Consider the following 26,910-nt stretch of genomic DNA (forward strand, 5'->3'; position numbering starts at 1 on the left):
ATAGTAGCAGCAATATTGTATGATGATCAACTGTGTATGACAGCTATTCTCAGCAATACGGTGATGTAAGACAATTCTGAAGGACTTATGATGAAAAATACTATTCATCTCCAGAGAAAGAACTGATGAAGTCTGATTGTAAATTGAAGCATACATTTTCTTTACTTTCTATATTTTCCTTTTTTTTTTTTTTTGATCTGTGTTTTCTTTTACAACATGACTAACACAGAAATATGTTTTGCATGACTACACATGTATAGCTTATATCAAATTGCTTGTCTTCTTAATGAGGAGAGGGGAAGGAGAGATGGAGGGAAAGGGACTCAAAAATTCTAAAAATCAAATGCTAAATATTTTTTACATGTAATTGGGGAAAAAATAAAATATTAAATTAAAAAAAGAATCAAACTTTTTATTTCCCCATATCACACCACTTTGGAAGCACTGAAAACTTCCAAAGCCCCAGAAGTAGCTCTGAAAATAGCAGTGTGAAAAAATTGGAAAGTTGCTTGGGACAATGCCCCTCTCTCCCCTACCCATACTAAGAACAGAGCCCAACTTTAACATAAAGTTCAAAATCAAGAAATAGGGTGAAAAATGAGCAAACAACAAAAAAAACAACCTAACCATAAAAATCTTACTATAGTGACAGGGAAGATCAAGACATAAACTCAGAAAACAATGAATTCAAAACAGCTATGAGCAAAGCATCAAAGGAAAAAAAGTGAATCAGACACAGGCCCAACAAGAATTCCTAGAAGAGCTAATAAATGATTTTTAAAATCAAATAAGAGTTGTAGAGCAAAAATTAGGTTAAAAAATGTGAGCAAAGGAAGAAAATTATCAAAAGATAATTAGCAACTTGGGAAAAAAGATACAAAAATACTGAAAAAAAAATCTTTAAAAACAGAATTGGCTATAAATGAAAAAAGAAGTACAAAATTTCACTGATGAAAATAATTCCCTAAAAAGCAAAATTGGCCAGATAGAAAAAGAGGTACAAAAGCTCACTGAAGAAAATAATTTTTTAAAAATAAGAATTGGGCAAGTAGAAGCTAATGACTCCATGAGACATCAAGAAGCAATAAAACAAAAAAGTGGAAGAAAATATGAAATATTTCACTGGAAAAACAACTGGCCAGGAAAAGAGATCCAGGAGAGATAATTTAAGAATTATTGAACTACCTAAAAGCCATGGTCAAAGAGAGGCTAGATATCATATTTTCAAGAAATTATCAAACAAAACTGTCCCAATATCCTAAAACTAGAGGGTAAAGTAGAAATTGAAAAAATCTACCAATCACTTCCAGAAAGAGATTCCAAAACGAAAAATCTCAGGAATGTTATAGCTAAATTTCAGGGTTCCCAGATTAAAGAGAAGATACTTCAAGAAGCCAGAAGGAAACAATTCAAATATCATGGCGCCACAGTCAGGATCATACAAGATTTAGCAGCTACCACATTGAAGGAGCAGAGGGCTTAGAATATGATAAAAGAGCTCGTATTCCAACCAAGAATCACCTATCCAGCAAAACTGAATGTAATCCTTCAAGGAAAAATAGATATTTAATGAAATAAAGGACTTTCAAGCATTCCTGATGAGAAGTCCAGAGTTGAATAAAAAAAATTGGCTTTCAAGTAAAAGACTCAAGAGAAGCCTAAAAAGGTAAACATGAATGAAAAATCCTAAGAGATTCAATAAGGTTCAATTGTTTACTTTTCTATATGGGAAGATGAGACATGTAACTTTTTTTTTTCTTTTTTTTTTTTAAGGCAATTGGGGTTAAGTGACTTGCCCACGGTCACACAGCTAGTAAGTGTCAAGTGTTTAGTCTGAGGCCGGATTTGAACTCAGTTGCTCCTGACTTCAGGGCTGGTGTTCTATTCACTGCACCACCTAGCTGCCCCAACAGTTTTTTTTAAGGCAATTGGGGTTAAGTGACTTGCCCAGGGTCACACAGCTAGTAAGCAGCAAGTGTTTGGTCTGAGGCCGGATTTGAACTCAGGTCCTCCTGACTTCAAGGCTGGTGCTCTTTCCACTGAGCCACCTAGCTGCCCCTGAGACATGTAACTTCTAAGAACTTTATCATTATTAGGGCAGTTTGAAGGATTCTGCATTGGCAGATGGTGCAGGAGTGAGTCAATTATGTTGGGAAGACGCAAAAAAAAAAGAAAAGAAAAGAAAAGGATGGGTGAGAAAGAAGGATGCCCTGGGAAGAAGGGAAAGGGATAGGAGAAATAGGGAAAATTATCTCACATAAAAGAGGTATGCAAGGAAGAGCTTTTATAGTGGATGGGACAATGGTAGAGGGAGGACAATGCTTGAACCTCATTCTCATCTAAATTGGTTCAAAGAGGGGAAAATAGATAGATAAACATTTGATTGTGTATAGAAATCTGTCTTAGCCAGCAAGGAAACAGGAGGGGAAAGGGATAAGAGAAAAGGGGGTGATAGAAGAGGGCGGATAAAGAAAGGTAGTCATCAGAAACAAAACAGATATTAGAGGAGGGAAGAAGGAGAGAGAAGAGAGACAGAGAGAGACAGAGAGAACAAACAGAAGAAAATAGGATGGAACGGTAGGCATGGTTAGTAATCATGTGAATAGGATGAACTCTCCCATAAAATGGAAGTGGATGGCAGATAACAGAAACCAGAACCCAACAATATTTTGTTTCCAAGAAAGACACTTGTAACAGAAAGACACACAAAGATTTAAAATAAGAGCCTGGAGCAGAATCTATTATGTTTCAAGTGAAGTAAAAAAAGCAGGGCTAGCAATCATGATTTCAGACAAAGCAAAAGAAAAAAAATAGACATAATTAAAAGAGATAACCAGGGAACCTACATCTTGCTAAAAAGGAACCATAGACAATGAAATAATATTAATACTAAACATGTATGCATCAAATGGCATAGCATAGAAATTCTTAAGGGAAAAGTTAAATGAATTATTAGAGAAAATAGACAGTAATACTATACTGGGCAGGGGGCAGGGGGGGGAGAACTTCAACTTTCCCCTCTCAGAGATAGATAAATTTAACCTTAAAATAAATAAGAAATAAGTCAAGGAAATGAATAGGATCTCAGAAAAGATAGATATTTTAGACCTCTGGAGGAAACTAAATAAGAATAGAAAGGAGTATATGTTTTTCTCCACTGTACATGGCACCTTCACAAAAACTGACCACATATTAGGACATAAAAACCTTACAATCAAATAAAGAAAAGTAGAAATATTAAAACCACCCTTTTCAGGCCATAATGCAATAAAAATTACATTTAGTAAAGGGCCATGGAAGCATAGATTAAAAGTGGATTAGAAACTAAATAATCCAATCTTAAAGAATGAGTGGGTCAAAGAACAAATTATAGAAGCAATCAATTTCATTAACAAGGATGACAACAATGAGACAACATACCAAAATTTGTGGGATGCAGCCAAACCAGTATTTAGGGGAAGATTTATATCTCTAAATGCATACATCAGTTAAGAGAGAAAGAGCAGATCAATAAATTGGTCATACAACTGAAAAACTAGAAAAAAGAACACACTTAAAACCCCAAATTAAACGCCAAAATGGAAATCCTCAAAATTAGAGGAGAGGTCAATAAAATGGAAAATAAGAAAACCATTGAATTAATAAATAAAACTAGGATCTGGTTTTATGAAAAAAAAATAAAGTAGATAAACCATTGGTTAATTTGATTAGGAAAAGAAAAAAAACAAATTACCAGTGTCAAAAATGAAAAGGGTGAATGCACCGCCAATGAAGATGAAATTAGTTCAATTATTAGGAATTATTTTTTCCTAATTACATGCTAGTAAAACTGATAATCAAAATGTGATGGATGAATATTTATAAAAATATAAACTTAACAGAAGAGAAAATATAGAATACTTAAATAACCCTATGATAGAAAAAAAGAAATTGAACAAGCCATTATTGACCTCTCTAAGAAAAAATTGCCAGGACTAGATGGATTTACAAGTAAATTCTATCAAACATTTAAGTAACAATACAGATATTATATAAATTATTTGGAAAAAATAGGTAAAGGAGTCCAACTAAATTCCTTTTTATGACACCAATGTGGTTTTGATACTTAAACCAGGGAGAACAAAAACAAAGAAAACTATAAGCCAATTCCCTTGATGAATATTGATGCAAAATGTTAAATAAAATACTAATATGGAGATTATACCAATATATCACAGAGATCATACACTGTGACCAGGTGGGATTTATACCAGGAATGGAGGGCTGGTTCAATATTAAGAAAACAATAAACAAAAGTGATCATATAAAGAACAAAACCAACAAAAATCATATGATTATCTCAACAGATGCAGAAAAATGCAATACACATTCTTATTAAAAACACTAGACAGCATAAGAATCAATGGAACTCCTTCTTAAAATGATAAATAGTATCTATCTAAATCCAAGAGCAAGCATTATTTGTAATGGGAATAAACTTGATGCCTTCCAAATAAGATCAAGGGTGAAGTAAGGATGTTCATTATCACCACTATTATTCAATATTGTACTAGAAGTTCTAGCTATAGCAATAAGGCAAAAAAAATAAATAAATAAATGGGAGGAATAAAGTTAGGCAATGAGGAAACAAAACGATTACTCTTTGCAGATGATATGAGGGTATATTTAGAGAACACTACAGAATCAAATAAAACACTGGCTGAAATAATGAACAACTTTAGCAAAGTTGCAGGATATAAAATAAACCCAAATAATTCTTTAGCATTTCTATATACTACTAACAAAACCCAGCCAGAAGAGATAGAAAGAGAAATTAATTTAAAATAACTGCAGACAACATAAAATACTTGAGAGTCTACCTGTCAAGACAAGGGTCTATATCAATGCAATTACAAAATATTTCACACAAATAAAGACACATCTAAACAGCTGGAGAAATATTAATTGCTCATGGGTAGGCCAAGCCAATTTAATAAAAATGACAAATCTATCTATGTTAGCTTACTTATTCAATGCCATACCAATCAAACTACCAAAGAATTATTTTATAGAGCTAGAAAAAACAATGACAAAATTCATCTGGAAGAACAAAAGGTCCAGAATATTAAAGAAATCAGTGAAAAAAATGTGAAAGGGAATCGATGAAAAAAAATGTGAAGGGAGGAGGCCTTATACAATACACAGTATAAATGATTATAATAATCTAGTGTTTGGTAAATCCAGAGATCCAAGCTTTTAGGGTTAGAACTCACTATTTGAACAAAAATTGCTGGGGAAATCTGGAAAGTTGTTTGGCAGAAACTAGGCATAGACCAATATCTCACATTATGTACTGACATAAGGTAAAAATTGATAAATGATTAAGACACATAAGCAAATTAGGGAAGCATGAAAAAATGTACCTTCAGATATATGGATAAGGGAAGAGGTTATGACCAAACGAGATAAAGGGCATCCCAGGAAGTAAAGTGGATAATTTTGATTACATGAAATTAGAATGTTTATACACAAATGAGACTAATATAGCCAAAATTAGAAGGAAAATAGGAAACTGGGGGAAAATTTTGATAGCAAGTTTCTCTTTAGAACTGAGCCAAATTTATATAAATAGGAGCCATTCCCCAGTTGATAAATGGTCAAAGGATATGAACAAGTAGTTTTCAGAAGAAGAAATTAAAGCTATCAATAGTCACATGAGAAAATGCTCTAAATCACTAATGATTAGAGAAATGCAAATTAAAACAACCCTTGAGATACCACCTCATATCAGTTTGGCTAACATGACAGAAAACGAAAATGACAAATGCTGAAAGGGTTGTGGAAAAATTGGGACCTTAATGCACTGTTGGTGGAATTATGAACTATTCTGAAGAATAATTTCGAACTGCACCACAAAAGGCTATAAAGCTAGTTCTGTGTCTCAATGAGATCAAAGAAAGGAAAGGGGTCCTATTTGTAGAAAATTTTTATACCACCTTTTTGTGGTGTCAAAGAATTGGAAATCAAGGGGATTCCCATCAATTGGGGAATGACTGAACAAATTGTGGTTTGTGATGGAATACTATTGTACTATAAGAAATGATGAGCAGGATGGTTTCAGAAAAAAAAAAACATGAGAAGACTTAATATGAACTCATGCAGACTGAAGTAAGCAGAACCAGGAGAACATTGTACACAGTATCAGCAATATTGTAAGGATGATCTATTGTGTAAGACTTAGCTACTCTGATAAAGACAATGATCCAAGACAGTTCCAAAGGACCCATCATGAAAAATGCTATTTATCTCCACTGAGAAAACAGATGGATGCTGAGTGCAGATTGAAGTATACTTTTTATGCTTTCCTTATTTTTCTTGTTTTTTTTTTGTATGTGTTTTCTTTTGCAACATGAGTAATATGAAAATATGTTTTGTATGACATGTGTAATTCTCAATGGAGGGGCAGGAGGGAGAGAATTTGGAACTTAAAATTAAAAAAAATGAATGCTAAAATTTTTTTACATATAATTGAGAAATATTTAATGAAATAAAAAATTTTAAAAAAAGAAATGGAAGTGAAGAGTATTTTGGGATCAAAAACAATATGAGCAAAGGAAGGCACTGAATCAGGAAATCTCAGGACATATTTGGGGAATAGAGAATAGTCCCGTCTGACTGGATCCAGCAAGTGTGGCATATAAGGGAGTAGTGAGTAATGAAGTTGAAAAAGTAGAATTATAAGATTATACATCTAGAGCTGGAACTAAACTCAGAGGTCATCTAGTTCAAGTCCCTGATTTTACAATGAGGAAACTGAAGCCCGGGGAGGTTAGGTGACTTGCCAAAGTCAGAAAGATAGTAAAGGTCAGAGCACAGTTTGAAACCCAGGTTGTCTTACTCCAGAGTTGGCATGCGTTTCCTGTACCATGCTGCCTTAGAGTCAGATTATGAAGGATCTTGAATGCCATGGTGAAAAATAACAAAATTAATATTACCTAAGTACTCCCAACAGTTTACACGTGATATGTAGTTCTAGACAGAAGAATTAGGACCATTTGTATGTAAATTATAAGGAGGCTTATTTAGGCTCAATATGTAGAGCAGAGTTCCAAGAAATGCTATCCAAAAATGGAATGGGCTCTTTTTATGAGGTTCTATGTCATAGGAACTATTTGGTTAAAGAATAGATGCAGCTTGGTGAAGGTGACTTGAGTAGCAGAGCTGGGATTCAGGGCTAACTCTTTAATTTTAAATCCAATGGTATTTCCATTGGGTTTGAATCATATGTCTGCTGCTTACTCAATTTTTGAAGGATAAGTCACTTAATCTTTCTGAGACTCAGTTTCCTAACCTATAAAATGAGGTAGTTGAACTAGATTATACCTAAACTCCCTTCTAGACCTGTGATATCACTTGATCTTCAAAGCAGGTAAGACAGGTCAGGAGTTATTATCTCTATTTTAAAGAAGAAATTAAGGGTTAAAATTAAATGATAGCCAAAGGTAATAAGAAGCAGAAGTGGATTTGAACCTCATTCTTCTCACTCCCAATTCTAATGTTCTATGTTAAATTATCTTGAGGAACCTCCTAACCCTTAAGATTCTGAGTCTAATTAATGGTTAAGTATTTTGAAATTAGAAAGTCCTCTGTAAATGCAAAGCAAAGCTGTTATGATTTGTTTATGCCACCTAATTTGTAAGATTTTCCTACATTTTAAAGTCTTGCTCTTTTCTTCCCCCTTTTTAAAGTGCATTAGTTACTATGGAAACAGTGATGTCATTAGGATTCATTGCTATGTGCAGAGTTTAGTGATATCTACAATGTGTACAATATAAATTTAATTTAAATGATTGCTTAATGCTAAGGACAGAGCAGATGATTGAGGCAGAGAAGGGAAGAACTACTGAATTCTTCAGCCCTTGTCTGAAAGATTTAATCCCTAACAAATCATTGATCAGTCTATTTACTAATAGTTGATAGATAAATATTCTGTAGAGTAAATCATCCTTGATTTTTCAGCCCTAAAGTACTGTATATGTTAGATTCATTATTTGTCTTATTCTTGTTACCTTTTATTATATACATCTACACAGAGTAGATCTGAGGCATAATTGTGATGGGGTTTATTTGAAGGACTGTTTTAGTTCCTCAGTGTTTTTGGGGCTCAAGCCAGTAGGGGTATTGCTGCCCTGTCACCTCCGTACCATCCACTGAAATATAAGACCCCTTGAATTATAAGGCTTTTGATGTCACTTGATCTTCACGTAGGGAAGGTAGGTCAGGGATTATTATCTCCATTTTAAAGAAGAAACTAAGAGTTAAAAATTAAATGATAACCAAAGCTAATAGTAGCAGAATCGAACTTGAATCTTGTTCTGACTCTAGTCTAGTGCTCTATGTTAAATTATCTTGAGGAACCTTCTGGTCCTTAAGATTCTATGAATCTAACTAATGGTTCTTTCTCCTCTCTGAGCTGTATATGGTGATTAGATCATCTAAATGCAAATATTTATTCATCCATTCAAGAAAATTTTAAAAGACCTAGAGGGAGGCCTTCTGCCCATTGGTTGTCTTTCTTTGGAGGATCTATACGAGTACATGAGCAAGAATCACTATATTGTTACCGAATGAGAAGGCATGGATGGGTTGTGATTTGTACTAATGTTTCCATATTGATAAGGTAGTTAAGTGAATAGAACACTGGGCCTAGAATCAGGAAGACTCATCTTAATGAGCTCAAATCTGGCCTCAGATTCTTACTAGCTGTGTGACCCTGAGCAAGTCACTTAATCCTGTTTGTCTTAGTTCCTCATTTGTAACATGGGCTGGAGAAGAAAATAGCAAACCACTCCAGTACCCTTGCCAAGAAAAGCCCAAAAAGGGGTCACAAAAAGTCCAACAGGACTGAAAGGACTCAATAACCACAAACCCACATTGATGAGAATGATGAGAGTCAGGTGACATAGTGGAAGGAGGATGGACTTGGGAATGAGAAAGACCTAGGTGCAAATCCACTTTGAATACTAGTTGTATGATCTTGGGCAATTTGTTAACCTTTCTCAGTTTTGGTTTCCTCTTGTACAGAATGGAGCATCTGTAAAAGTAAAAGTAGCTACTTCACAGAGTTGTTGTGAGGATCAAAGGATAGGAAGAATGTAAGCACTTTGTAAAGCTTGAAGGACTTTATAGATGCTGTTATTATTATTATTAAATCACAGACGTATATTCAAAGAACTAGCCCTCCCATATTTTTTATAGCTTGCATATGTTCTACAGCCTCCTGTTCACTGAAATTTTTCTTAACAATAAAGGCGCAAGATTCTCCCTATATATGAACTATGCTTCTGTAGCAAATCAGACCCCTTTGGGCATTTCATTAATTCTTTCAGGTTACCAGAGCATTTAGGACAGTACACTGAAATAGATAAATTACTGACTTACGGGGTTCCAACTTACAAACCTAAGTGCTTAGATTTTTTAAAAAAATCATCTCAATAAGTGATAAAATATTTTCATGTTTGAATAAAAGGTTCCTAGAGATTTGGAATTGTTCCATTGTTTACTGAAAGCAAACTTTTCTTATGAGATCATAAAATTATAAAGTAGGGGCCTTCAGAAGTCATTTCAGCTAACCCAGCAGTTCTCAAAGTGTGATTCATAGACTCTTGGGGATCCTTGTGAGCCTTTCAGGGTATCCATAAGGTCAAAACTTTTCCATAATAGTAAATACCAAGATATTTACATTTCTGATATAAATATCAATAGATAAAATGGCTAGCATTTATAGAATGCTTTGCAGGCCTGCACAACCTGTGACTTGCCAAAGGATTTCGGGCAGCCCGTTAAGAATGTAGAGGATGTTTTCCTTTACGTTTTTCACTGGCTGCCTAAAATCCTTCGGTGTGCCGCAAGCAGCCCTTGGACTGCAAGTTGTACAGGCCTGCTTTAAGGTTTACCAAGTTTTTACAGATATATCATTTGTTTCTCACAACAACTCTGGAGGTAGGTGCTATTATTATCTCTATTTCACACATGAGGAAACTGAAGCTTACATTAAGTGTCTTGCCCAGAGTTATAGAGCACTATAGTAAGTGAGGCAGAATTTGAACTCCGGTCTTCCTGACTCTAGGTCCAGCATTCTATCATTCTATCCACTGCGTGATCTAGTTGCCTCTTTAAAAGATGTAAGCCACATAAACAAAAGCTCTTGGCGGGGTGTCCCTCATTACTTTTTAAGAGCATAAAGAGAAAGAAATAAACATTTATATAGTGCCTACTATTTGGCTGGTACTGTGCTTAGCGCTTTACAATTATTTTCTCATTTGATTCTCTTAACAACCTAAGAGGTAGATGCTGTTATTATCTCCATTTTATAGTTGGGGAAACTGAGGCAATAGCAGTTAAGTCACTTGCCTGGGGTCACAGAGCTAAGAAGTATCTGAGGTCATATTTGAACTTAGGTCTTCCTGGCTCCAGGCCGCTTTTGAAACCAACAAGTTTGAGAACCACTGGTCTATACCTTTACCTCCTGAGTGAGTAAGTTTTGCCTAAACCTTTCTTTCTTTCTTTTTTTTTTCTTTTTTTTTAAGTGAGGCAGTTGGGGTTACGTGACTTGCCAAGAGTCATACAGCTAGGAAATATGTGTCTGAGGTCACATCTGAACTCAGGTCCTCCTGACTCCAGGGCCGGTGCTCTATCCATTGCGCCATCTAGCTGCCCCTGCCTAAGCCTTTCTTAAGATTCAGAATGGGCAGGGATATCAGAGATCAGTCTGACCTCTTCGTTACAGATGAGGCCCTGAGAGGTCGCACAAGTAGCAGAACTAGACGTTTAAATGCTGGTCATCTCTCCCTGAAACCCTTGCTCTTCCCATTAGGCCACACTGCCCCCCAGTTCCATTCACACAGGTTTATCATGTTGCCAGATCTCATAAGGGACAAACATTCCATGTCTTTCCTTGGCTGCCGCCCCATCTGTAATAATGTTCAAGTCTAGGAAGTTCTTCCTTTCCTTCCTGGAAATGGAGAACATCTGTTCACAGTCTTCTTTATGACTTTGCTTCCTGGGCTTGAAGACAGTAATGGGCATCTTTGATCTTGAAGATGCCTTACTGTGTTAATATTAATTTCATCTAAAGGATAGATTCTAATAAAGTTCTCCTAAAAGGGCAAGCTTTATTGTTGCCACCATGACAAAATGCTACATTATATCAAAGCTGCTGACATTTACTACATTTTTGAGGTGAGGCAGATAGATGGTGAGAGAAAGGTTGCAAATACATTTATTCAGTGGTTTGAGATGGGGCTGAAGAAGAACCGTTTGTAAAGCTTTAACTCAGGTCCTCAGCAGGGGTCACTTTCCACTTGCTTTCCTTCTTCCCTTCCCCCACAAACCCGATTCATCACTGCGGCCAATTAGTCTGTCAGTGTCCTGGGCCCTAGCAGTGGGAAATGAGTGACTAAGTATAGTGCGGAGGCTGAGAGCTCAGAGGCAGGATCCGGCCAGGGACAAGACAGAGGAGATGGTAGGTAGGTGCTCTGCAGGATCAGAAGAGGCAGGTGAGGGTGGGGGAGGGGCTGGTTCCCAGAGGTTCAACTGGAGGATAGCCAGGTTTGAAGGTGGGAAGTAATTCTAGTTTCTTTACCTTGAGCCCTGACAAGGACACTGCAGTCTTTGATAAGACTTGGCAATGGAGTTAGAGGTGTATAACTGACAAACAGGCAGAAATAAGAATGATCACAACATCACAGTTTACAAGAAGCAATTCCTTCTTTTTTTTTTTTCTGGTTTCTTGCTAAGCCTTTATTGATATATATACTTCTTATTTCCTTCTGAGAATCTGATTGAGATCTTCTTAGCAGGTTTCTTTAGAACACATTTAAAAACCATGAAAAATATTTTTAGTGATGCCATGTCACTAGTGATGGGGATGATGGTTTCTTAAAATAGCTGATGTAAAATTTATGAAATACTTTACATATGTTATCTCATGTGATCTTCATGACAACCTTCTAAGGAAGCTGATTACATTTCCCCCATTTTATAGATGAGGAAAACTGAGGCCCAGTTAAGTGAGGTTAAGTGACTTGACCAATTTCTAAGATCAGATTCAAACACAGTTCTTTCTGAGTCCAGGTCCATTCCTCTTTTCACTTTGGCATGCTTCTTAGTTCCAAATCATGTTTGGCTATTTACAAAATAAAATCCATCTTCAAAATGTATTGAGAGACAGCCCAGTATAATGGAAAAAGCATTAGACTGAGAGGTCAGGGCACCTGTCCTAGTCCAGGCTTTGCTCCTCAGTTGCTTAAGTGTCCCCATGCAGGTGATTTAAGACCTTTGAACTTTAGATTTCTCACTGATAAAGCAGGGATAATGATATCAGTCTTCCCCTAAAAGGCTCTTTGAGATAATATATTTGAGGAGATAATAAGAAAAATGACTTCTTTAGCCACATATAGTTTGAAGCTTGGCCTCCAGGGTGGGTGGGGTGGGTAGGAATGTAGAAGAGAGAAGTCTTATGTGGACCAGAGGACTTGGTGATTGATGAGAACAGCGAAATGAAAGATTACTCTAAAGTCTAAGCTGGGGTGATTAGGGGAATGAGTTCCATTGACAGAAATAAGGAAGTCAGGAAAAGGAGGTAGTCATCACGACTCCTCCCTCCCCCTCCTCTTCTTCCTCCTCTCATTCTGTCAGTTGGCAGGCCTATCAGTTCTATCTTTATAATAGCTCTGGCCTCTCAGATCTCACTGAAGTCACCTTAATCCAGGCCTTCATCTCTTCTCCCCTATACTGTAGCAATAACCTCCTAACTGATCATCCTGCCCTCTCTAACCTGCCCATCACACATTCCCTAAGTAATTGTCCATATATTTTGTATCATCATGTCACTGTGATGCTCACAAATCTTTAATGGCTTTCTATTGCTTGCCCAGTAAAGTCTAAATTCCTGATCTTGAAGACTGGAATCTGGCATTCAGAATCCACCACAATTTGGCTTCAACCTCACTTTCCAGTATTATCTCCAATTGTTGTTCCTTTTTGTGTACTAGATTTTCCAGCCAAACTAAACTATGTTCTATTCCTTATTCTCATTCTGCCCATCTCAAGACCTTCTGTCATGTGACCCTCCCCCTATTCCCAACCATGTCTGGAATGGAATTCTCTTTCTTCCTCTACCGCATCTCTGCTTATTGAAAACTTACCTTTCTTCATTCAAAATGCAGCTCAGACTTCCAGGTCACATGAGCAACAAGATGGAGGACCAGACATTTTCTCTGATCCCATGACCTCTCAGACCTCTCTTAAACGGAAATTATATGCCAAAGATAGAGCTACTTCAGCTGTCTCCTTTGTCTAGGACACCCAGAATCCAAAAGAAGCTGAAAAACAACAACAAAAAAATCCATGAATTGAGCTCACTCAGCATCCCTGTTCTCCTTCCCATGCTGCCAGCAGTGAGGCTGGACACAAGGATCTAACACGAGGGTCAGGGCTTGCAATAAATCCCAGCTGTATATCTTGGTCCCTGCCTCTTTTTTTCTGTGCTATGGAGACCCTGGCTTCAAGGTTGTAGAAGTCTTTTTTTGAGCTCCGATAGCCAGCAGGGCAGACAGTAGTAATTTGGCAACAAAAACCTGCTGGGGATGGGGATGGGGATGGGGAGGAACACTTAGGATAACTATGATGATATAAGAAATAGAAAAGAGGAATAACCTAACTCAGGTGTTTTCTTAGGACTTCCTCCACACAGTCTTACCCTGTCTTTACCCCACCCCCAGGTCAAAGTGATTTCTCTAATCAAGTTTTCATAGCCCTTTGCTTGTATCTAAACTTTGCAATTATTTTGTATCATATGTATATACAAATATATTTGTGTCTTTTCCTCCATTAGATTTCTAGCTCCATGAGAAAAAAGTCTGTTATAGAACGTGTATCCCTGTTGGTACTAGCATAATGGCTTGCACACAGTGGGCATTTAATTAGTGTTTGTTGGCTGAACAAGTGGACAAATGAATGAATATAAGTTATTTTGAAGTTTTCCCATAGGTACAATGCAATGCATGGTGATAGCCAAATCATTCTTTAAAAGACTTTTAAACTTCTAATAGATTTGAAGTATAGTTCTATTCCAAAAGCCAGTAATACATCTCACCTTGACCATACCCTTGGGTCTTCTGGCTCCAAGCCATTGGTCCCCATTCCTCCATGTCTCTCTCCTCTCCAGGCCATTTTCCACATAGCTGCCAAGGTGATATTGCTAATGCACAGTTCCTGCCATACTACTCGCCAGCTCAAGAAGCTTCAGTGTTTTCCAGATGCCCATAGGATAAAGTTCAGTCTCCTCAGTCAATATTTAAAGCCATTTACAGTCTGGTTTGAGCATAAATTTCTTTTTTTTCCCCTTTTTTTAAAAATTAATTTGTTTTTAGTTTTCAACATTCACTTTCATAAGCTTTTGAGTTTTAATTTTCTCTCCCTTCCTCCCCACCTCCCTCCCCAAGTTGAGCCTAAATTTCTAGGCTTATTGAACATTAACTTCCTTTGCACGTTCTATGTCTCAGCCAAACTAGCCTGCTTACTGTTCCCTGTCTTTAATATTCCATCTACAGGCTCCAAGCCTTTCTAGCCGCTCCCTCATACCTGGAAGTAGAACTTCCTTACCTTCTTCTCTAGAATCCCCACAGTCATTTCCTTCCCCTTAAACATCACTTCCTATAGGATGCAGACCCCAGTCCTCTGCTGTTGCTAGTGCGCACCCCCTTCCTGAAGCTACTTTTTATTTATCTATATTCATATTGTTTTCTACCCAAAAAAATGTAAACTCAGAGAGGAGAGGGACTATTTCATTTCTTGTCTTTGTATATCTAGCATCTACCACAGGTGCTTAATACATTCTTGTTGAATGAATGAATGAAATTGAGTCTAGCAAGGCGGGAATTGAAGATGAAGAGTTGTGAAGCTTCAGAGGTAGCTATTATTCTTTATGTTGTTGTTGAAGCGAGCAGGGTTAGTTAAGTGACTTGCCCAGGGCAACACAGCTAGTAAGTGTCTGAAACTGGATTTGAACTCAGATCCTCCTGACTCTGGGGCTGGTGATCTATCCACTGCACCACCTACCTGCCCCTGCAGCTATTATTCTTACTGTCTTTGTGCATATTGGCTTATGGTACAGTGTCCTGGATTTGAAACAGAGCACTTGGGTTCATGTCCCAGCCCTTCCATCCCCTGAGAAGAGACATAGTATCTCTGTCATCTTGAGCAAGGTAGCAGTTATCTCTGGGCCTCAATTTCTTTATCTGAAAATGAGGGGGTCAGATTAAATGACTTCTAAAGTGTCTCCTAGAACTATGATCCCATTATCCCTGTTTTTGCCATTTTTTCATCTTAGGCCTCAAGGCAATTCGCCAGCCTACTTTAATATTTCTGACTAGGATTTCTCTCCTCTCTTGGAGGAACTGTGGAATTAAAGGAAAGCTCACCCCTTTGCTCCTCTTTTTGCTGTCCCTGAAGTCAACACAGAGCCTTTTTAAAGGTTTCCTAAGGGCTTTTATTGCTAAAAGCAATGGGAAGCAAGTTTAAAAAAATCCTTTTGTGGCTATCAGTGCTCTCTCCCATTCCATCTCCCCCCTTAGATTCTATAAGGAAAGATTTAGGTGTATATAGCAATGGTGGTTTGAGGAAGTAAAAGATTGAGGTAGGATTCTTTTGCACTTCAGAGGGACACCTAGACTTGCTGAACCTCCTGGGTATTTTATCATCAAAACAGGAGTGGGCATCCAATAGAGCAAAAGAGAATGAGATAAACAGGTTATGCTGTAACCATAACCATAACCATGAGCTCGGGGAGTAATAGTGCTACTCAGGAGGGAGGGAAAGGTAACCTATAGTCCAGAGGTTCTTAATGTTGACTTCATGGACCCCTTTGGCAGTCTAGTGAAGCCAATAAACTCCTCACAATAATTTTTTTTTAAATTCATAAAATACATAGAATTACAAAAGCAACCATTAATATTGAGGGAAAAAGATTTTTTTCCCATCCCAGTTAACAACTCCCCTTTAATCTACCCACAATGACTGTGGTCCTCTGAGGTTCCCTCCTTCTGCCCTAGTTACCCTTCTCCTTCGCCAGCTCAAATCCTACCTCTGAAGTAAAAAGAGCATTGGACTGGGGATTAGGATACTTTGGTTCTAGTTTAGGCTCCATCGCTAAAAGGGGGGATAGGGTTGGACTTGATGGCCTTGAAGGTCACTTTCAGCTGTATTATCTGTGATAATATGAATTATTTGTCCACTGAAGATCCTTCCTTGGATAGACACTACAGTATGTAATGAGAAGTAACTTATATTTGAAGGTGAGAAGCAATAAAGGTTGAAGCAGAAAGATAAAAGTGAGGGTGAAAATCCTAACAAGAGCAGTTAGGAAGAAGAGAAGTCCCTGAGGGCCATTTCTACATAAGACCATATTTATATGGACCTTTATATTGTCAGCACCTAGCACGGTGCCCAGATCATGGAAAGCAATTAATAAATGCTTATTGACAGATAAATGCAGGGATGAAGGAAGAGAGGGTATTTTACTGTGCTTCCCTACCCTACCCCTTCTAATTAAATAATTCAGGGTTTTTCCTGGTACTTGCAAAATTATATGAAATATTTGGTTTAAAGACATACCATACACTTAAATCATTTCACTAATTTCAGATTTCAGTGTATATAATTTGGAAAAACCCAGAGTGTATATTAGCCTCACAAATAGCTATTCACCCATAGAAAGAAACAATAATAGTCAAAAGGAGGAAAGGTAACGAGCCCACCTTAGCCTGGTTAAGGCTTGCTGTGGTCTGATGACTTTTTAGTTTGTTCTAATTTTTTTTCCTCTGTACTAACTATAGTTAAGTGATTAATTGCACAATTCCTTTAAACTCTAAATGTGGTTTTATTCTGGATTAATTGGAAGCTTTCACAGTTATTTTATGTTGTCTTTTTAAGTGATTTGTGCAGTTTTTAAACTTGAAAATCCAGAACTAGAAGTTAGAGAGACCTGGAATGAATTTAAAATGGCATTAGTACTAAGTGACTAATGCTATAAACATTAGTGTGTACTCTACACAAATATTGTTTTTGAGATAAAGTGCATAGTGCTTAAAAAAATTGATCCTTGGAATTCATCCTATAATAGTATCTCCTAAGTAATCTAAACAATTTTAGGGTGTGGTACAAAGGAGTTGTTTTTTGCATAAGGTTTTATAAGAATAGAGTGGGAAGGAAATGGTAAATTCATTGCCAGTTTCAAGTAGGAAAGTGGCCAATGTAGCTCTGAATGGCAAAGAAAAATCTACTGGTCACTGCTCTTAAAAAGATGGAAAATTCCTAACAGACTTTTCTATTTCTTTCTTTTTTTTTTCTTCTCTCATCTTATCCCTTATTCTTCCATTTACTCTCATTAAAAAAACATGCAGATTCTTGAGTATGTGGTTTTTTCAAGGAACACATAGCTACTTCAAATGCATCTTTAATTTTGGATTATTGTTCACATGTTAAGTCAATTCATCAAATATTTATAAAGTACCTATAATATATCAGGCAATTTTTTTTGGCAAGGTACTTTGGCAGTCAAAGACAAAGAGAGATACAGTCTCTGTTCTAAGAATCAAGAAAAGGATCATAAATATAGAACTGGGGGGTACCTCAGAGGCCCTCTAGTTCAACTTTCAGCTTACAGATAGGGAACTGGGCCCACAAAGGCTAAGTTTGCAGTCTAATTGAGGACTGCGATGTTAAAAAAAAAAAAAAAAAAAGGAAAAATAATGACGAAGGAGAAATTTTGACAAGTTGCTATGAGAAAAACAGGAAGAAAAGATCTTTTTAAAGCTGCAAGAATCACCAAAGACTTTGCAGAGGGGATAGTACCAAAACTGGTCCTTGAAGAGGGAGAGACAGAGAAAGAGAGAAAGAGAGAGAGACAGAGAGACAAAGAGAGAGACAGAGAGACAGAAAGACAGAGACAGAGAGACAGAAAGTTTCAATAGACTGAGATGTGGAGGAACATTGTTCCAGGCGTTGAGAAGATGCTTGGGTAGCTGCAAGCAGCCTAAAGGGTTAAGTACGAGATTAGGCAACAGTGCAGAGTCTAGTTTGGCTGGACTGTGGAGGATGAATGGAATCAGTATGAAATAAGACTGGAAAAGTAGGTTAGAGCCAGATTGTTGTAGAACCTTAAATGCCAGGTTAAGAGTTTGTTATGCTTTCTTAGATGCAGTAGAGAGCCACTGAATATTTTTGAGTCTGGGAGTGATCAGACCTGCACATTAAGAATATTAATTTGGCAGTTCTGAGAAGGGTTGATTGAAGAGGGAAGATAATTGATGCAGAGAAACCAGTTATTTTAATACTGTAGTTGAGAGGTAATGAAGGCTTGAAGTAGGGTAACAGCAGTGTGAAGAGAGATATAGTGACAGATGCAAACGATAGTAGAAAGGTAGAGGGGATAGGACTTAGCTTAATGTAGTAGACTGTTGGACTTGGAGATAGTGAGATATGGGTTTAAATCTTGCATCTGAAATAGTAGGAAGTAGAACCCAGCAATATATTGTTTACAGCAAACACAATGGAGATAAAGATTTTTGGGGTTCAAATGAGGATCTGGAGCAGAATTTGTTATGGCTTAAGTGAATCCCCAAAAGGAGTGGTAGCAAGCATGATCATAGACAAGGAAAGAATGAAATTTGATGTATTCTCAGGCTTCAGAGAATTATATAAAAATAGCTAACAGTCATATAGCACTTTAAGGTTTACAGAGAGCTTTACATATACTATCTCATTTGTTCCTCATAATAACCTTGTGAGGTAGTTACTATTATTATCTCCATTTTGCAGGTGAGGAACTGAAGCAGACAAACGTTAGTGAAACGTGCAAGATCACATAGCTAGAAAGTATCTGAGGCCTGATTTGAACTTGGGTTTTCATCCTACACATGGCTACCCAAGTCATTCAGTCAATAAACACTAAGTGCCTAATATTTGCCAGGCTAAGCAATGGCACATAGTAGCATAATCTTTCTTATCACGTCACTTATCTTGCTTTCAAACTTTTGATGATTACCCATTGCCTCTTGCCTTTAGTCCAGAATCCTTAGCCTTGCATTCAAAATTCTTCTTACTCTGGCCCCCAGCTACTCATTCACCCTTATTTCCTGCTCTTTCTCTATATGCACTCCATAGTCCTGCCAAATGAGCATTTTTCTATTCCTCAAATAAACTGTGAGCTTACTAGTTTCTATACTCTTATTTATGTTCTTCCTTCTATCTGGAATGTCCCTCACCCACCATCTTCACATATCAAAACCATACTCATCCATAAAGGCTCAATTCATATGTAATTTCTTTCATGAAGCCTTTTATGCCTTATCCCAACCAAGTGTGATTTGATTTTCTTCCAGATCGCAAGGGCAGTTCATACTTCTCTTGGGCATTAAATGTATTCTGTCTTTGTATGACTGTTTCGTACATCCTTACTAGATTGTGATCTCCTTGAAGGCAAGGATTTTATCTTATTCATCTCTGTCCCTTCTATAACACCTAGCATAATTTCTTGAACATAATAGATAATAAATATTTATTGTATTAATGAATATGACAGAGTGAGCATGAATAAAAGATTACAACATTTGAATTTGTAATGAATTTTGTGAGGATTTTTATTACTTTCTCCAGGAACATTCAACAGCCAAGGAATGGAGAATGTTGACAGTGGGAATGATCTAGAGTTGGGAACTAGCATCAGTCAGTCAGTCAATAAGCATTTTTAAAAGTACCTGCTATATGTCAGGCACTGTGGAGATACAAAGGCACTGTGAGGATACAAAGTCATGGGGATACAAAGAAAGAAAAAGAACAGTCTTTGCTCCTAAGGAGCTCACAGTCTAGTGGAGAGCAAATCATAAGCAGGATAAATTGTAGATAATCAACAGAGGGGAAGTACAAACATTAAAGGAGATCAGGAAAACCTTCTTGCAGATGGTAAGATTTTAGCTGGGAATTGAAGGAAACCAGGGAAGAGCCAGAAGGTGGAAATTAAGGGGAAAAGAATTCCAAGCATGAAAGACAGCCTATATAATGGCCAGAGTTGGGAGTTGGAATATCTCATTTGAGGAAGTGCAAGGAAGCCAGTGTCACTGGATTACAGAGGATGTCATTGGGGATGGGTAATAGAAGATGGTGTAAGAAATTTATTAAAACATTATGGAACATAGTAATTTGTAAGATGACTAGAAAGGTAGGAAGGGGGCAAGTTATGAAGGGCTTTGAATGCCAAACAGAGGATTTAATATTTGACTCTTGAGGTGATAGTCAACAACTGGAGTTTATTGAATGGGGGAGTTGGCATGGTCAGGTCTGTGCTTTAGGAAGATTAACTTGACAGCTGATTAGAGGATGTATTGGAGTGGGGAGAGACTTGAGGCAGGCAGACCAACTAGCAGGCTATTGCATTAGTTTAGACATGAGGTGATGAGGGCCTGTGCCAGAGTGGAGGCAATGTCAGAAGAGAGAAAGGGACATATACAAGAAATGCTTTGAAGTTAGATTTGACAGTGCTGGGCAAGAGATTGGATATGAGGGATGAGAGAGAGTGAGGAGTTAGGGATGACATCTAGGCAGAGAGCCTGGATGACTGGGAAGCTACTGGTGCCCTCTATATTGATAGGGAAGTTTTGGAAGGGGAGAAAGTTTTGGGGAAAAGATAATGAATTCAGTTTTGGAAATGCTGAGTTTGAGATATTTATAGGGCATCCAATTCAAGATGCCTAATAATTCAATTGGAGATTAGAGTCTGAAGGTTTAGCCTGAAGAATAAGCAGATCTGAGAATCATCAGCATGGAGATGATAATGAAATCCATGAAAGGTGATAAGATCACCAAGTAAAATAGTATGGTGGGAGAAGAGAAGAGGACCCAGGACAGAGCCCTGTGGATCATCCATGGTTAGTGGATATAACATGAATGAAGATCCAGCAAAGGAGACAGAAAAAGAATAGTCAGTCACTGTTAGGAAGAGAACCAGGCTAAAGTAGTGTCACAGAAGTGCAGAGAAAAGAGGGTATCAAGGAGAAGAGGGTAACTGAGAGTGTCAAAAGCTGTAGAAAAATCAAGAAGGCATGATGAGCACTAGGAAAAAGTCAGAAGTGCACAATATTCTGGCGTAATGGAATGGGCCAAATTAAAACTGGCATGGCATCTGGGTTGGATAGCAAGGCAGATGATGCTATGTTGATGGACTGTGAAGCTACTCAGGTATTATGGACCAAAATTATTTATAAGAATATAGGAAAACAAGTAAATAGAAGTAAGAAATGTGGACAGGACATAGTATTGTAGAAAATAACATGGTGGACATGATGGAAAGTCAAGAGTGCAAAAAAATCATGAAAGGGAAAGTTCAAGTTCAATAGCTTAGATGCAGAGAAGTGTTATGTGAAAATTGCTGGTCTTGCAGGTGGGTGTTTGAAGTACGTTGAAAATAGTTACTTGAATTGTGGAGATTAAGATTCTGTGATGTGAGAATGACAGGGTCATTGGCATGAATGCTACTGGTGCAAAGAATGATGGTAGAAGAGAAAGTGGAAAGATTTTTTTTTCATGTTAACAGGAGAGCTCGGATAATAATGGGTTACTGAAGTAAGGATGTTGATGCAAGGAGAAAAGCCAATTTATTTTAAAATTATCATTTCTATCCATATGTTTTGATTTGTGGAAAATAGCAAAAACTGGCTTTAGATTATTGAAGTACTGTAGAGCATCCAAAATCCAATCTGTTTCAGCCATTATTATTTATTCTGTTTGAAACAGTGAGGGTTTCCCTCCCACCTTCTCTGTTTTTCCAAAAACATACCTCTTAGGCTTTTAATTCTTATGACAGGTTTCAACCAGCAGGAATTTAACCTGGTTATAACCTTGTGAAAATTAGATTACATAGTAGCCTGAAAATCTTGGTTGTTACTTTCTTTAACCTAGACTTACTATGTCAGCCAGAAATTAAAACCGGACCCTTTGGAGCCTGTATAATTCATGTATTTAGAGATAAAAATCCAATATTCAAAGTGATGTTGATATTTCAAGAGAGTCAGTTTTTAAAAAGTTAATAAACAAGGTGCTCTTCTGAGCAGGTGACAGAGTAGAAGAGTGTAAGAAACATGTTAAGGGTTTGTGGTGGCACTGGCATTCAGCAGGCATATGACATTTGTTTTCATTAAAACTAGCAGAGGTAAAAAGAAAAAAGAACTGTATCCTTTGATAAAACATTAAGAAAAATGATTTAACACACATGCAGCTGCATCTCCACGATATTATGTTAATGACACCATAGTAAAGCGTCTGTTTTCTGATGTTGTTACTATCAAAGGATAAACAAAACAGTTTGACAATAAATACAAACAGCCAAATAACCTGGGAAGCGTTCACAAGATGTTAGATAGCATAGTTTGGTTTTTTTATGTGAGTATGAATTCTTGCCTGTTTAGCTGAAATTGATTGTAAATGAGCAAAACTGTAGTACAAACATGCTAACATTTCCTTTTATTACATTAGGTTGGGATGTGTCTTCAATGTCCTGGTTAAGGCCTCATTGATTACATGACACTTCTTTTAAATGGGTTAGTCTCTCTATTTGGCTCTTAAATGTGCTGACCTCTCTTCCAAAGCTTCTCTGGGCTCCAAAGTTTTCTTTTCTATTGTCAGATTGTTACAGTGGAGGGCATTTTTTTTTTTTTGCATTTTTATTGTTCCTTGTTTAAAATTTAGGGGTCTTAGCAAGTATCATTAGAAGATATTTATTACATCCAGGTATGCATTACTTTATAGTGTTCACGAAGGAGGTCTCAATCTGCAGTAGTTTTGGTTACTCATTTTTCTTACCTTAAGTGGCTACCTCTCGTTAAAAAATATGAGATTGGATGAGTGGCTTTCTAGACTAACTCCCTCATTTTACAGAGGAAGAAACTGAGGCCAAGAGAAAATCAGTGGCTTGCCCAAGGCCATAGATATAGTAAGTGGCTGGGTCAGGGTTCAATCCCAGGTTCTTTGATTCCATGTTCCTTCTAACCCCACTTCAAGACCCGGCTCCCTAATCACTTCTTCCAGTGTAGTTACCCCCAATGACCACACCTCCATAACCAGAAGTGATCCCTTCCTCCTCTGAATTTTCATAGCATGCCATACCCCTTTTATATATATATGCTTATTACTTATTATTTTGTATTGTAATTATGCATACCTTTTCCCACACTTTATTCCTCCACGGAGTCCTTGAGAGTAGAAACTTTGCTTATTTAATTTCAAGCAAAGATTAGATGGTGACTTTGGATGTGTTAGTAAGTAAGCAAGTATTTATCAAGGACTTACTATGTTCTAGAAACTATGCTAAGTACTGGGGATATGAAGAAAATGAAATGCATGGTCCCTGCCCCCAAGAAGCTCACGTTCTAATGGGAGAGACAACATGCAAACACATATGTTCAAACAAGATAAATGCAGTGTAAATGGGAGATAATCTCAGGGAAAGGTACTTGGCAGGGGAGGGAGGGAGGTGTCCTTGGGATAGTGTTTTGCAGAAGGTGGGATTTGAATTGAGTTTTAAAGTAATTGAGAGAATCCAGGAGACAAAGGTGAGGAGAGGGAGTGTCTCAGGCTTGGAGGTCTGCCATTGTAAATCAGGGAGTAGGGAGGAGTGCATGTAATGAAGAACAGCAAGGCCAGTGTCTCTGGATTGCAGAGGTGAGTAAAGTGTAAAATAACTGGAAAGGTAAGAAGGGCTCAGGTTTTCGGGGCTTTAAAATTCAAAGAGAGGATTTTATATTTGATCCTAGAGGTAATAGAGAGACACTACTGAGTAGGGCAGTGACATAATCATACCTACAAATTAGGAAAATCAGTTTGGTAGCTGACTGGAGAATAGACTGGAATAGAGAGAGACTTGAGGCAGGGAGACCAGCTGGCTGGCCAGTGCCGTAATTTAGGTGTGAGGCAATGACGGTCAGCATCATGATGGCTGCTGTGTGAGTTGAGAGGAGAAGATATAGTCAGGGTTCTGATAACTTGGAGTAAAGAGTGATTTAGTTCACCCAGGAATGGCCCAATTGACAGTTAGGATATTTGTACTTTGTACAAAGCTGTCATAGGGACCCTAAAAAACCATCTGGGGCAAACCTCCATGTTACAGAAAAAAAAAATCTAGAGACACTTAAATGCAGGATGTGTCATAGGATCTTAGGCTGGAAGGGAACTTGGAGGACATTTGTCCAACCACCCCTCATTTTTCAGATGAGGAAACTGAGGCACAGAAAGGTTAAACAACTTGCCCAAGGTAGTTAGTGACAGATTCAGCAGGAATTTTTTACTTCTGGTCTGAGGCTCCTTCTAAGATACTCCTCTGCCTCTTATATATTGAAATGGCCATTGACAAATCCTAGCTTAACTATTTGAACCCTTGACTCCCAAGCACATACAAGAGTGCCTAACACTGTACATTTTTTTTAAAACTAGTAAAAAAAAAATGTTGTGGCAGAGTCATAAATAGAAGAAGAGCCCTCCCATTATCTCCCATTATCTTGCAAGGACTAATGTTTTCTCTGTCACTTAAGCCTCCTACAATACTAAGAAAAGAGGAATTTCTCATCAAAGCAAATCTAAATCCTTCACACATTAGCAGGAAATATTAAATGCAGGCCCTTGCCCTGCTTTGTGTAGATCAAAATGCAACACTACGTTTATCTTATTAATTGCTTATTAAGCATTTGTTTGGTGTGTTCTGTGATAATATTATGCCTTTGGTTATATTTTGTGTCTGTGACATCTATATAGACCATAAAGAACGAATTTGATAGTAGAAAATAAATCACACAGAACTCTAAACACTACAAGGCGGTAGGTGGTAGATGAGAGTCCAGGATTGGAGAGTAGTTGTTTTTTTTTTTTTTAATTCTTCACTGACTTGAGTGTTCCTTCCCCAGGTCTTCACACATTCCTCAAGTGTTTATCTTCCTCCCTTTGCTTGGCTCATTTTATGCATTTAGAACGTAAGCCTTGCAGTCAGAGACTATATCACGTTTACCATAAATGGCAGTGAAAATACCCAGAGCCCTAAGCAATGGGTGTATTTATATTGATGAAGTGAATAAGCAAATAATCTGTGTGATATTAAGCTGTTCTCTTCTAGGTTTCTGGTGATGATTCTGAAACACCAGAGTACAGTTTGAGAATGATTTATTTTTATAATACTCTTGGATCAGCAAAAAGGACATATATTAGGTAGTTGGAAAATGCTTATTTAGAAATTTGTGCTCCTCACTATCTGTCTGCATAGCTATGCATTGTGGACAATTTTATTCTTTTTTTTCCCCTTCTCCCTCTTTAGCTGAAATAGTGAATCCGAGTGTCTTCTTGGGTTTATGCTTGATTGTGAAAAAAGGAATGTGGCCACACCTTTAAAGCATGAATTCTTTGCTGCTCAGTAGCTGTGTGTCATTGGGCAAGTCTCTTGACCTCTGCAGGCCTCAGTTTCCTCACATGTAAAAAGATCAGATGAGCTAGAATATAATAGGATCAATGGTTTAACACTAGAAGGGAGCTCAGAGGCCATCTTATACCACCTCCTCATTTTATGGATGAGGACACATGACTTTGGTCAAGGTCAAAGGTAGTAAAATGGAAGAACCACATGTTGAATACAAGGCCTCTGATTTCAAATCAGATACTCTTTCCATTTTACCAGGCTGATCCCTTCTGGTTCTAAACATTATGATCCAAATTGAGACATTTGTTCTGATAATGATCAACCGACAGGTATTATTAAGTACCACCTACTCTATGGCAGGTACTGTCTTAGGCTCTGGAGATAGGAGTATAAATAATGAAGCTTATAAGGATCTTCCATTACAATAGGGAAAACAATAAGTAAATATAAAAATATATGGCATAAATACAAAATGGATAAATATAAATACATACAAGGTAGTTTGGGGCTGGGGTGGAATCCGGAAAGGATTCATCAGAAGATAATGTATGAGCTGTATTTTACAAGAAGAAAAAGCCTCTATGAGGCATAGGAAAGGAGGGAGTGAGTGCATTATGGCATTGAGGATAGCCAGTGCACAGGCATAGAGAATATCATAAGTGAGGAACAGAAAGAAGGCCAATTTGGCTGGATATAATATAGGAGGGAAAATAATATCCATTGACTCTAGAGGTTGGAGACTGGTTGTATAGAGTTCTAAAAACTAAACAAAGGAATTTCTACTTTATCCTAGAGACAACAGAAAGCCAATTGAGTTGACTTGAATAGGGGAGTCATATGGTCAGATAACTAGTATTAGTATAGTACTTTTAAGGTCTACAAAGCAGTTTGCCTATATGATCTCATTTGATCCCACACAAATCTGTGTTTAAGGAAAACTGCTTTTGCAACAGTGTGTAGGATGGACGGGAGGGTGGAAAGAACTTGAGGCAGAACAATTAAAAGGCTGATAATCTAGGTGAGAGGTCATGAGGGTCAGAACTGAAATGGGACTGGATGTAAAAGATATTGTGGAGTTAGAAACAGCAAGAACTGTCAACCTATTGGCTATGTGGGGTGAAGGAAAGTGAGGAATCTGGGAGAATGTCAAGGTTTCTAACCTGGGAGACAGGAAGAAAGGTCATGCCTTTGACTTAAATAGGAAAGTTTGGAAAAGAGGAAGGGTTGGGGGAAAAGATGATGAGTTCAATGAGTTCAATAAACTCTACTGAATTTAAGATGTCTTCAGGACATTCAGTTTGAAATGTCTAATAGTAATTGGTGATGCAGGACTGAAGCTCAGGGAAGAGATTGAGGCGAATGATAAATTATATTGATGTGACATATGGCATGATACAGGCAATATCCTTTCTGGGCTT

General features: G+C 37.4%; 1 protein-coding gene across 1 annotated transcript in view; it reads left to right on the forward strand.

The window, feature by feature from the left end:
* Nucleotides 1–26,910, forward strand: part of NUBPL (nucleotide binding protein like) — a gene marked incomplete at its 5' end in the record, with an annotated part of 302,534 nt that overhangs the window by 237,401 nt on the left and 38,223 nt on the right.

This window comes from Vombatus ursinus, unplaced genomic scaffold, assembly GCF_900497805.2.
Source record: "Vombatus ursinus unplaced genomic scaffold, bare-nosed wombat genome assembly UNPS02014794.1, whole genome shotgun sequence".
Lineage (NCBI taxonomy): Eukaryota > Metazoa > Chordata > Mammalia > Diprotodontia > Vombatidae > Vombatus > Vombatus ursinus.